We start from the raw sequence: 13642 nt of genomic DNA on the forward strand, positions 1-13642 counted from the left end.
CCTCACATTGGATCATTCTGCTGTGTATACTTTCAATAGAATTTTTAATCTCCTGGAAATCTATTTCAATCTGTTTCATGGATTCAATTTCTATTCTGTTAGGTGTTCATGGTTTCCATCATTTTTCTGAGCTCCTCTATTGTTTTTTCTTATCTGTATCTGCTCTAGAGTCAGTAACTAAGTCTTTCATTATGGTCACCATCTCTGTAGCTATCTGAGAAATTATTTCAGATCTGATTTTTTCTAGAGCCTCATTCATCTGCTATGTTACTTCTGCTATTACTACTTCAGAGAATCCAGGTGGGTAGCTTTCAAATTGTTTCACCTCATTTCCCCCTGAGTTTGCCTTTGGTAACCTGGAAGTCTAGGGTTGCTTCTTGCTTATGTGTCTTCTCATTTTCTATCTTTTTGGTTTAATTCCTAGGTTGAGGTTTGTAAATAACTTATGGCAAGTAGCTTTATTGCTAGTATTTAAACTCTTAGGAAATGAGTACTTCTCAGAGATGTCTTCCAGGTGTAGCTTTTGAGTTTTGAGTCTGTTGCAAGATCCTACCTCTTCAATTTATTGGGGATGAGAAGTTGCTGCCTATTTGGCCTAGCCCCTGGTTCTTTGGCACTGGCCTATAGTATTGTTTATGACCCTTAAGCAATCTCAGTCTTGGTATACAAGAAAGAAGAACCGATTACAACAGTTTTGTCACCTTGGCTAAAGTAGTATAATCTGCAATAACAATAGCATCAAACACAGCGCCTAGAAAATGACAAACTGTGGTAACTATGGATTTGATACCTTTAATTGTATGAACTATATTTGTGATTATATAACAAAATCTAAAACAAACCAGAAAATTATATACAGTAAATATATCCTCAATATGGCCATTTTACCCTCAAGGGAGAAAATTTAGAAAGGGGTAGGAGGAAAAATAGAGAAATAGAAGAAGAGGAAAAGATTAGAAGGAAGGCTGGAGGACAAAGGAAGATTACACAAACTTTGGGAAACTGATGAAGGAGACAGGAGGGAAAGAGAAGGAATAAATATAAACAAGAACAGAACAGGACAACAACAACAAAACACTAGAAACAATGTTCACACTCACAAAAACAAGAACAAGCAATCAAGAAAAAAAGAAAAGAAAACAACAAAAACACAAACAAGAAAAGAAAAGAAAGAAGAAACTAAGAAAAATATAATGTCCACTTCAAGGTGTATCTCTGCTGTCACTGATACACAATTCAGGCTGACAGAGCCCAAATTCCTATTGGTTAATCCTAGCAAGCCAGTTGTAGCTTTACAGTGGGGGAGTGGATAATCTCAGCAAGCCTGCACCTTTAGTTCCACTGAAGTGCAGGCTGGTTTCTGACTGTGAGGCTGGAGCCTGGTTTGTTCAGGCTGAAACACTTCATTTGCCTCCTGTCTGCTTGAACTTGGCTCCTTGACCTCCTGCTGACTTGATCTCAGTTCTTTCTCACCCTAACACCAGGAGCTGCTAGTGGAGCCAGTAGTTGCTCTTTGCTCTGAGCTAAGTTGGCACTCTCCAAGATGGCTACTGGTCAATCACCCTCTCCTGGGGGACATCTGAACCCGAATAACTCACCAGCCGCTGGAGTCTGCTGTGTCTACTGCTTTGTTCCACTGGTGCCTTTTCCTGTGGAAGCCTCTAGGGTCACCAGTAGCCATAGTGCATCTGCAGGTTTGAGGGTGCCCTTCCCACACAGTAAGTCAGAGCTCAGGAAGAAAGTGCCCCTTTCTACCTCCTTCTTCTTCTTTGGTGAAGTTTCTCTTTGCTCTCCCTGTGGGCTTCAATTTTCATTTCATATCTTTGCTGGATCCCAGGGACCCGTTTCCCTCCTTCTCTTCCTTGAGTTGCTATATTCTAACATCTTGACACCAAATCTTGGGGAGGCTGTTTCTCTGCTGTTCACCACTCTACCATCTTCCTGGAAGGGTCTGCCATTTGTGGATAGAACAAAATGAGGATTGTAATTATTCAGGCAAAAAATCCCATATTTTCTGCACATTTTTTCCCTCCTATCATTGTTCCTTACAGCCTAACACCAATGTACATACCATTTACGTTGTGTTACTACAAGCCATCTAGAGATGACAAAGTATGGGAGGTCGTGCATTGGTTATGTGCAAGTACCACGCCATGTTATCTATAAAAGCCTTGCACTTGAGCATGTGTGCATGTGGATGTCCACGGGGATGTTCTGGGAGCAGTGTCCTTTGGATGCTGAGGGCTGACTGGACATCTGGATGCAGGACAAATGTCATCCACTCTGCTACTGTGTCCTGGGCCAGTGATGTCTGATCACAAGGGGCCATAGATCTTTTGCAGATGGGAAGGGGATCAGGGTGGGGGATTATAGGAGGGAGAGGAAGGAAAGGGGAGGTAAAAAGGACTAAGATGCAATAGTACATGTACAACTCCCTATGTAATGAATATGTGTACCACCAATATGTGCTAATAAATTTTTTTTTTTGGTACTGGGGATCAAACTTGGGACCTTGCGCTTGAGAGGTAGGTGGCAGTACCACTGAGCTAAATCCCCGGCCCTCTAATAAAAAGTTTTAAAAATAAAGTTTAAAAAGATAACAGAACGGAAGGAGTCCTCAGAGTTGAGATTTTTATGTGTGTGATAATCGAAAGCAATTACAACACTGACTACATTTACCCTGGGAGACCAAGAGTATTTAGGTACCAGGGAAATAAAAAGGTTGTTTTCCCCTTGCCAGGCTAAGTCTGTGTGGTGATGGTTGCTTTAGGCTAATGAAGAGTCACAGAGAAAACTGTAAAGTCGTAAAACGTGTTTTCCAATTCCGCAAAACTGCTGACTTATAGAAGCATATAGGGCCCTGGAGGAATCCTTTAGGGAGTAGATAAGAGTTGTGGAGAAATTTCAAGACACTAAGAATTTTTGGAGCAACTTAGAGATCCTGTGCCCCTCAGGGGAAAATGTTGGAGCTGCAAAGTGGAGCTGTGTCAAAGTCGTTTCAGGTCCAGCCTCAGGGTCTGAGGGAGCCTTTTTATGCTTCACTGCAGAGGGTGTGGTCTGATGAGGTTGGGTGCTGGGAAGCTGCCCCCAGCCTCACGCATGGTGTGTGCCTGTCTCTGAGCTACGTGGATGAGAGAGGATTTGCAGAGAAGCAACACGTTTCCACATGTGTCAGTAGAAAGAAATCACTACTTATTTTGGGAGTTGTGTTTCTTTCTGGCCTACACGGTTTAATATTTTTCTGTGTGGTACTTGGTATTAAGTCTCTTGAATTTTTTTTCTCGCTTTACTCAAAGTTTAAGAAGATTACTGTTGGAAATCCATCAGCCACCTCTGCTCTTGCTCTACCTCATTTCCAGAGATTCTTTTAATTTGTAATGCTGGGAATTGAACTCATGGACTCATGAATGCTAGGCAGTACTCAACCACTGAACTACATCTCCAGCCCTGGGAATTCTTTAAAATTGCCTGAGATCCATCTGAAAATCTTGACTAAGATTCTAGGCCAGTTTAACTTACCTAAAATAATAATAATTTGTGAAATAGTTCATCAATTCTACAATATGTATTGAGTATGTAGCATGCTCCAGGGCCCGGGGCGCACAACAGTGAACCAAGCAGATACAAATCCCACCCGTTGAGCTGCTCGTCTTTGAGAGGCCCAGCTTGAGAACACCAAGGAAACAGTGAGCAGGCCAGTGCTGACGCTTGCTTTATGTTCCAAGTTCAATTTTGGTTGATTTTGCCAACAGTCTCTAACCTGGGGTTCTAAACCATCTTGGTTGCTGTTAAACCAAGATATTTTTGAGTCACAGAGTTGCCCTTCTCTATCAGTTCTTTCCTAAGCTGACATCTCCAATGAAGAGAAGCACCAGATGGAAAGGAATGAACATTTCGTTTAAGGGCTGGCACATGATGTTACGTCCGGGGTCTGCTAAATGGCTTTTCACTTGGTACAGGAAGTGGGTATTTCTTCCTATGCCATACTTACTTTCCCTTCCAGATCTCCCCAGCAGCAAGAAGATTATCATTGGAAAAATGAAAATGATTTTTAAAAAGATTAGAAAATAGTCTAGTCATTTTTCAAGTTGATTTATTGTTTCACAGCAAGATTTTGCTGTAATAGTACTAGCTTGCCACAGCCCAAGAGGAAATGAAAAAGACAATTCTTTTAGTAGTTGGTGACAAAATGCTAAATTATAAAATGTCTCAGGAAAAAACTTGGGCAATTTAAATTTCCTGGCAGTGGGCCTACAATTTATTTGATGCCTAGACAAATGCATTTTGTGGAGAAAAAAATTACATTTTTGAGTTTTACTGTTGAATTTTAGTGCTCAATTACATTGTTATATTCTTTGGAAGAATAGTTTTTTTATTTTAAAATAATCTAGCACCTACAAACAACCCTATTTATGAGCTTTTGAATTCTTTTCTTTTTATCATCCAAAAATTTCAGTGAATTCTTCTGCCTGGGAGAATTTCCTTTGTCTTTTTACTCTCTAATATTCCTGTTGCCATTTAGCTACAGCTTTTTAAATACTTAGAGTAACTGATTTGTGTTTTTACTCCTACGTCCTAAAGGCTGACAATGTTATAGAGCAAGGTATTTTAAAAAATATACTTAATTTGAATTTCAAATAATACTTTAAACATTAAATGCTTATTTTCAAAGCACCCTAAATATATAAAAAAGATTTTCTTTTCCATGAAACTTTTTAAGAATTACCAATTCAGTATTTACTGTGGAAGACTGTTCTGAACTAAAAGGTACAGACTAGAAAAGTAAAATAAACTTTGTTTTAGGAGACAAAAGAGAAAAAGAGCTCACAGATCAAGTGCCCCTTGTAAGAAGAAACATAAACCTCAGGGAAGAGACTGAGCCCTGTGTAGCATCAGACAAGCAGCTGAACTTTTCTGTCTCAGTTTCGTCTTCTCTAAAATGGGATAACAATGCTAAATGACCTCATGGGCTATCATGAGGGTCACACACACAAATTAACATTCACGTGGAGCATTTGGAATATGTCTAGGACATGGTAAGCTGAGACGTGTTTGTTTGCTGGATCGGGTATTGCCTGGAACAGGCAAGATTCTTCTTATCTCCATGGACCTGGTGTTTTCCAGCTAATTGTCCACTTTAATCTCAAGGGTGACCAGTTGGAGAAGCCAAACATGTACCGAAGCATCAGGAGGAAGACTTCAGAGATTGGAGCAAATGAACAGGCCTGGGGTGCAGCGTCAGGATGTTATCAGAGTGAAGGCAGCCAGGTCCAATTCAGGAACCCAATCCGGAGCAGGGGCACTGATTTGGTCTCAGGATTCGTGAAGGTGGTGAAAGCTAAGGATGGGTGGATGAGGAGAGAAATTGTGACCACAGAAGTGTAGAGTGTTAAATACTAAGGAGGGAGAGTGTGCCAGCAGCAAGGTTAGTCACAGATAGGACCAGTGAGGAAATCTGAAATGATGACTTCTAGCCCACGACTGGGCTGCAGATATCAAAATGAGGCAGAAGCAGGTCACGTGGTTCTTTTCCTTGTCTTTTTCCCAAGATTGAACTCTTTGAAATATTTTTTTAAAGGACTCAGGTAAATACAACCAACGAAAAAGAATCCTATGTGCTTAGTAGTAATTCTTTTCTTGTAACAGTTTTATTTTTATATTTTCCATAAGAACTGCAAGACTTGCAATGTTTTAATTTAAATCATTACATATTTTTGTTGAGATAAAGGACACTTCCTATACTTTTACTTCTGTAATTTGATCATTTATGTTTCTTACTCTAAATCTTTAATAATAGTCTTTCTACTTCTTCCTAGATTGTTTCCCCTAAAAAGACTGAGGAGAAAGTAAAAAAAAATGCTTTTGTAGTGTATGGATTTATCTCCCTTGACAATCATGAGAACAACTTTAATCTGCTTATCTTAAATTCAAAACTTGTTGATTGATTGACATTTGAAAAGAACAGCCAGCAAGGTGAAGGTATTTTAAAACCTTATGCTATGTCTTCAGAAGTTTGAATTTTGAGGTTTATGAGAACTAGGTTAATGGTATTTCAAAAAAAGAGCATTGTGGCTTTGCTCTGGAAGCATGTTTGGGCTTCCTAATAGTTTTTTGGTTAATTTTACCAGGGTTTATTAGGATAAGTTCAACAATTTCTGATAGTTTCTTTTTCGAACTTACTGAAAAACAGGGAAGAAGCCCTAACATTCCCCATTCTGCGAGGTCAGAACTATTATGATCCTGTTTTTCACCCCTCCCTCGAGGCAGGGCCCCAAACCTTTGCCCCTGCAGCAGGCCCACCCTTTTTACTAAAGCCCATCAGTTCTAAGACCAAGAGGTTGCAGAATTCCCCCAACTTCGCCTGAGACTTGTTTAGATGTGGGGTTTGTGAACCTGCCATCTACATGTCTGCTACTTTTGAAAAGCCACACTGGCCAGTGGAGGACAGGGGTACCTTTACTGCCACACTGCCACGGGGCAGGTGCAGTAAGGCTGGGTCTCTGGGGTCTGATTCCTGCCAGGTGATCAGGACCTGAGGGCAAGCACTTGCTGGCATACAGTAGCGTCAGACGGCCACTGTCCTGAGCATCGGCTGCCCCAGGTCACTCCAGTGTCTTGCCAGGGACAAGCTTTTATTATACTGTTACCGTGCATGTTTCTGCGCATGGACTTGGCTCAGCTTCTAGATACACTCTAGGTCTTCCCCCCAGTGTGGCAGTGTCCCCAGGCCTGGAGATATCCAAAAGTCTCCCTGGTTCACGGTCTGGCAGCTGATCCTGGCTGCAGGCTCAGCTCAGCACCTTTGCATGTGGCCGACCAAGCTCCTGGGTGTCCCTGAGTTCTAGTTGTTAGAACCAAGTCACAATGTCCGGGTCATAGGCAAGAGGAGGCAATTAGACACCAACCATTAATGAGAGGTGTGCTGAAGAAGTGATGCACACAGCTCAAAAACACCAGAGCCTCTTATTAGGCTTGGCGTTCCTGGTCTGTAGGACAAAAATAGTAGTTTAAATAAATAGTAGATTAAACAGAAGTGGTCCCCAGTACTCAAAATGCATTAGTGTAGATGGTTGCCCTGCTGACTGCACACCTGAGTGATGTGGGAGGCTGGTGACACTGACGATGCTATAGTTCCAAGCAGGGGCACTGGGCTCCCACACTCTGCTGGTGGCATCTGACGAACCCCAGGGCCCTGGCTCTTACAGTGTGCAGCAGAGTGACTGGATTTCTTGGTTGACCTCGTTTAGGGACTGTTTCCAAACATAGGCCAGTCCATTTTCACCCGGCCCCGTTTACGGCAATTTGTCTCATTACAGGCTAAAGCAGTTGGGCTCCTGAGTAATAATTACGCTGTCTGCAGTGCGTTTCACACCCCCGCGGGCCGTCCTCACCTCACCCGGTGAGTAACTTCGGGTGAGCGCCCCGCCCTCCTCTGGGATGAGGGAACCAACCCCTGGTCAAGCGGCTTGTTCTAAATGCCAGGTGGACACAGGGCAGCCGGCCTGGGAAACCGGGGATCCTGCTTGACCATCCCACCTCCCCAGTGCGCCTTAACGACCTACTCCACCACGACCAGTACCAGCACCAGTGTCTGCTCAACCTTACCAAGATGAAGGTAGTGAATAGATCCGACAAACCTCAAGTGAAGACAGCGGGTCACCCAACAGACTCTTTGTCCTTCCAAGTGACATAGGTTGAACCCAAGGCCATCGCAATGAGCACATCCCCAGCTCTTTTATATTTTGGGGCAGGGTCTTGTTAAGTCAATAAAATGCACAGGCTAGGGTCAAGCGAGAGATCCTCCTGCCTCAGCCTCCCAGAGTGCTGGAATTACAGGGGCGTGCGTTACCGTACCCAGTCAAATCACCATGATTTTGATATTCATGGGCATGTAGATGCAGGAGAGGAGGAAACCTTGGGACACTCCCACTCTCTGCCTGCATGGGTTCAGGGGCTGGCTGCTAGCTGGTAGACCCTGCATTTCTGATTGGGTCCTTGCAGGAAGCCTGCGGGGTGAAGAAGGCCTGCGCTTGCCCTGGGGGCTGCACCAGCGCCCCTCCGCCGGTCCCCTGGCGGTCCCCTCGGCGCGCTCGCCGCTGGGGGGCGCTGTTCGGCCTGCGGTGCAGGCAGAGGGGAGGTGCCGAGGGCGGAGCTGCCTGTTCGTGGGGCGGGGAGAGTCCCGGCCATGAACTCTTCGGCCCCGCCCCACCCCGCCCCCAGCCGCCCCACCCCGCCCCCAGCCGCCCCTCCAGTCCGTCCCCTGCGAGCCACGCCCCTCCCCGTCCCCGCCCCTCCAGGCCCCACCCAACCTTCCAGGCGCCTCAGGCCCCGCCCCCCGCCCCAGCAGGAGGGCGTGGCCTCCCCGCCGCAGCGCGGCTCCCGCAGTTCGCGGGCGCACAAGGAGCCGGGCCGCCAAGGTGCGGAGCGTGTCGCTGAGCTCGCACGGCGCGCACGCTGCCCGCAGCCCCGAGGACCGGCCCCGAGGCGCAGCCGAGCAGCCCAGGTAGCGCAGCGCCGGCCCCGTGCGCGCTGTCCCAGCGGCTCGGCGTCCTCGCTCGGGTGGGCGCCCTCGCCGGGGTGGTCGCGGCCCGCGGTGGCCCGAGGGCGGGAGGACGAGCAGCGCGCGTGGACCCAGCTGCTGCGCCTTCGCGCCGGCGCCGGGTACCGGGGCGCGGGGACCCGCGGTCCTCTGGCCGCCGCACCCCTCCGCCCGCAGCCGGCTCCTGCCCCGGGCGGCGTGCGTGGCGCGGGCGGCTTCCTCCGGCCGGGCCGGGGCCGGGGCCGGGGAGGACGAGGGGCCGCGCGTGGGCTTCAGGCATGGCGAGCCCCGGCCGCGCGGGAGCAGCGCCCCGACCCGGCTCCCGCCCCGCGGCCGCGCGCCCGCCCGCTCCTTTGTTCACCACGCCGAGGGGCTGTCGGGGTCTCGCTTCCTGCCCGGGACGTCGATTCCCGGTCCCCGGGGAAGGGACGGGAAGGACGGGGGCGGGGCCGCGATGGAAACCAGATTGGGATCCCGAGCCCGGGAGGGTGCAGGCGGCGGGTGGCGGGCGGGCGCGGCTGGGATGGGGCGAGGAGTTAATTGCAAACAAGCTCGGGTCCGAGGGCCAGGGTGTCTGCGGCTTGTTTGTAGCGCTTTGTGCTGCGGCCGAGCGTTTATTGTTGCAACAAGTTGTGCGCTTCCTTGAGTTCGAGGAGCTCCGGGTGTTCGCTGGGAGCGGCTCTCGATGGTTACAACGGGAGAAACTTTTTTACTTTAAATTGGTGTGCGTGCGCCTCTGGGTCTGTGGGTAGCTCGTGGCTGTTGTCTGGGGCTGGGTAGGAGACAAGTTTTATAGTCAATTTTGACATAAAGTGATTGTCTCCACCGTAACCCTGCACAGGCTGACAATTTTCCGGCAGTGCTTTGGTGGGAGAGGGAACTCCAAAAAATTAGCTATTCCTAGTCAATCGGTTAGATTATGTGTCAAGTTACACAGCTTTTCACACTGGGCCGCAGAACCCCACCCCACGCGCCGTTTGGCTTTGAGCTGAGGCGTCTGGCTTTGATGCATTCCAGGGTAACTGTCCTGGGTGGGTCGTCTGCCCTGCTTTGCGTTATGGTGAGTGGTTTTTTTGGGGGGGAGGTAGAATTAAATGTAATATGTCAGCATTTGTTAAGTGACCCATTCTTAGATTGGAATCAAGACTCCCGGGAAGATTGGCTGATGGGGATTGAATAGTGGGTGTTTCAAATGGGGTGTTCCAAGCAAAGCTGTTTGGGGAAGATGGCGTTTCCAGGCATTCAGAGTCATTGCCTGTGACACCCGTGGAAGGACCCCAGGGGCTCACTGAAGGCTGGGACTACTGTGGCCATAACTTAGGAGATTCCTTGGTGGCAGTCTTGCTGTGGGCTGGGCTGGGAAATGGCCCATGCTGCCCCTCTGACAAGCCCGGGGGTCCCCCAGGAAGGACACTGCTGCTTCATCTTGGCCACATCTTAAAGGCTCCCAACCTTAGAAGGCAAATTAGGAGCTAGCTCTGGGGGAAAAATGTTTCCTGGCCACGAAGTGGTAATGGAGAAGGGCTGTGGGAGCCCCTGCCGATGGTGTCTCTTTCGTGGGGCTGTGGTCAGATGCCGGGCCAGGCTGGAAGCAGCAGGACTTGTCCTCAGGAGCCATTGTGTGGAGTCAAAGTGGGATGGTGTCCAGCCAGCAAGCTGTTTGTTGTTACAACTAGCACACCACCTGGCAAACACTGCCAAGGGCCCTAAACAGGGACTTTTTTTTGTGTGGTGGTGGTGGTGATTGCCTTACATTATGGACTTTTCATTTATGTTGTGAATTTTTCCATAAAACAGCACAACTGGACCCTCAAGTGCTTGTGGGTCTGTATGTGGAACAGCGTGCTGCGGGGCCTTGTGTTGCTGGGGTCGGGCGGGCAGGCAGTCCTTAAATAGCTGGTGTCTGGCCTCTGACTGTCCAGTGGGAGCCCATTGTGTGATGGGGGAACGGGGCGGCACCCCCTCTCCTCGGGATGAATCGTCACTTTGTCAAGCCTGAACTTGAGGACCGACTTTCCCTGTTGCTCTGCAGTCCTGGACAGCAAGGAGGAGGGTCTGGCTTACAGCTGGGGGCAGGGGGAAGGTCATACCCATGGTTTTAGCATTCTTCCTCCTTTTGGGTGAGATTCTCCTCCTTCTACCTCTTTCCCACTATTTCCAATATTAAGATTTTAATTAAATAGGCTAGCAATGATTATAGTTGTCATCTAGTGAGTGTGGATTACATAGGAAGAGTTTTGCATCTCCGTGTTCCTCAAAGCAGCTGGACACAGTGCCTGTCACCTCCATTGTGTAGCTGGAGCCTAGGCCTGCGGGCGTGGTGGATGTTGTCTGTAGTGCTGTGGTTATGTAGGACACTAGCAAGTGGTGCAGGCGAGGTTCACACTTTTGATGCCAAGGTCCACACGGTTCTGAGTAGACACGATACAGATCTTTCAGGAACCAGAGAAACAGTGCGATTGTCTAGTTGGTTTACCCTCTGCAGACTTTAGGTCACCTTCACGGGTGTTACAGTGGAGCCTTCTAATGACCGCTGTGAGATGGCTTTGGAAGGCTGGATTGGTGACATCACAGCTCCTGAAACCATGTTGTGGCCTTAGTATACACAAGCATTAAGTCAATAGAGCTTTATTTTTAAAAAGCTAGGCTGCCAACATTTAAAAATAAGTTCTTTCAAACGTATGAAAGTGGTAGATGAGAAGTAGCTCTTGTATAGTATTTGACTATTTTTATTTCCTGAGATCCTTTTTAGCCCTTTTCATCTTGCAGCCTTTAATAGAATGCTGCACTTTGGCCCCTGACTGAGCTGCGGGCCAGAGAGTTTTCAGAAGAGCAAGGAAGAAGGAAGGAATGTGATGGAAAGAGGAAGTGGGACATGGAATTGGAAACATACGCATTGGCGGCCCCTCGGTTTTCCCAGCACTTGCAGGCTTTCTGTCCTGGCAGGAGCCGTTTACAGAAGATGCACTTCCTAGGGAAGTGTCAAGGGTCTTTCTTGCCAGAGTCCTCTGAGATCAACAGATTTCTGTGCTCTGTGGGAACAGGCATTCCACATGATTTCTGTGCTCATCCTTCCCCAGGGGGGAAGTGAGCCAGCTCAGGCATTGATATGGAAAGGGGACAAAGGTGACCTGCATCCCGGGCAGGAGGTGGCAGACCTTGTTCTGAGATTGACCGGCAGGTACAGGAGCAGATTGGAGTTTAACACTTGGCATTGTGAGTGGTTCATGGATTTCTCAACACTCCTGGACAAATGGAACAGTCCGTATTGGTTTTTGTTGTTGTCTCTAAGAGAAGGATTTGAAGACAAAGTTTAGCCTTTACTTGTTCAGTTGGTTTAAGCTGGGGTCCCATTTGGGATCTTTTAAGTTCGCTGGCATGGGTAGCAGTGACTTCAGTCTTCTTATCCCGTTAAATCCCCCTCCACTGGATGTTTTGGGGTCCCCCTCTGCTCGGTCCTGGGTTACCCTTCAGCACTTTCCTACCAACCAGCAGCGTGGTGGGGAGATGCCAGCCACACGTCTCCGTCAGCTCTTGTTTATAGGCACATGGTTGACACATGGTGGTCATCAGGGGCCTCTCGGAGGCGGCAGCGGTGGATGGAGCTGCTCTGGCTCCAAGGACAGGGTGTGCTTGAGTGGATGCTGGTGAAGAGAACAGCTGTGACAGCTGTGGTGACCGAGGCGAGGCCACGCATGCTTCCGGGACACAGGCTGGAGACAAACAGAAGGCAGAGCCGGGAAGGAGCCTGGCCTAGGCTTTGTTTCCTTCATCTGGCGATGGCATGAAGTTCAGGGCCAGGAGCTGAGGTCTGAAAGCTGCTCTGTGAAGTTCTGCCCCATGCTCAGTCCTCCGCCCCACACTGAGGCTTCCTCAGCCCTGCTCCACACCTCGGGCATATTTGCGTTTTAAAGGCTCTCACGGGCAAAAATGCTGGGTCTACGGGAATGAATCCTTCCTGCTATGCAATATTCATGCCTCTGTTTGCTTATTTTGTCAGGACTGGGGATTGGACCCTGGAGCTTTTGCACTGAGCGACATTCCCAGCCCTTTTTTACCTTTTATAGAGACATGGTCACTCTCAATCACTAAATTGCCCAGATTGGGCTCAAATTTGCGCTCCTCCTGCCCCAGCTGCCCAGCATGCTGGCATTAGGTGTGTAGGACCGTGCCTGGCTTATGCCAGGGTTTATGGAGCCCTGGGTGCTGCTTTTTTGTAAGGCTGCTTGCCAGCTGCTTTCTTGAGGCGGTTTTATGTGATCCTCATGGCTTTCTTTCACTGGAGAGATCTGTAGGTGAGAAAAGGAGGCACTGGCCTGGAGATCCCCTGAGGGTGCAGTGGACCAAAGTTGTGGGCCAGGGCGTTGACCCTCTGGGCCCTTTCTAAGGAATTAGCCTTAAGGAGCCCAACGAAGCAAGGGCCCACTGAGGAGCATCTGTCTCCACCTTGGCTTGTTCCTTGGGCACCTGGCGACCCGTCCTTGGCTGGGTCACAGCCAGGAGGGCGGGCGGGCTGACCTGCTCTGGTTCTCCTCCCTCCCTGGCCTTGTGCTGGCAGCCTTGCCGTTCTCTCCCCTTCACAAGGAAGTCCAGCTGCTGGTGAGAGATCCGGGAGCCAGTCCCACTCCGATGCCCCCCCACCCCCCACCCGCACCTCAGGGATTTTTCTGCAGGAGTGAGAGAGGCATCAGAGCGACCAGGGCGTCTGTTCCCAGACTGCGGGGTGTGACAGCCACTGCAGAGCCAGGCTCAGAGGGCGCGAGTGAGGCAGGGACAGGGAGAGTCTGTGGGATTCCCAGCCCTCCAGGGTGGGCAGTTTTAGAAATCAGGGTCTGCAGGAAAGAGAAAATTGACATTCCTCTTTCACTTATCAGACGAGCAACAAACTGAGCTTCTAAAAATACCAAGTGCCTGCCTTTCCTTGACAGCCCAAGGGGCCCAAGAGGGAACCAAATCTCTGCCTTCCAAGGACTCTGGGTCCAATCCTAAGTGCACTCCTGGAGCCTTGAGATCAAGCAGATAGCTTCATGTTGCTGTTAACCTGAGAGTGTGGTTTAGTTTTCCCAGCTTTTAAACTTGTGGATCAAGAGTTTGGGGTGCTGG

At 48.8% G+C, this 13642-nt stretch overlaps 1 protein-coding gene across 2 annotated transcripts in view; it reads left to right on the top strand.

Moving 5' to 3' along the window:
* Positions 1–8361: 8361 nt before the first annotated feature.
* Myo1b (myosin IB) overlaps positions 8362–13642 on the top strand; it is a 157933-nt gene continuing 152652 nt past the window's right edge. The window contains exon 1 of one of the 2 annotated variants that reach the window (XM_087202659.1): positions 8362–8503. The gene's annotated coding sequence lies outside the window, so the exon portion shown is untranslated. The remainder of the gene's footprint in view (positions 8504–13642) is intronic. The other variant, XM_087202658.1, reaches the window with a different exon arrangement.

This window comes from Heterocephalus glaber, unplaced genomic scaffold (assembly GCF_053883595.1).
Source record: "Heterocephalus glaber isolate CG9 unplaced genomic scaffold, H.glaber_assembly_v1.0 deba00001778, whole genome shotgun sequence".
Lineage (NCBI taxonomy): Eukaryota > Metazoa > Chordata > Mammalia > Rodentia > Bathyergidae > Heterocephalus > Heterocephalus glaber.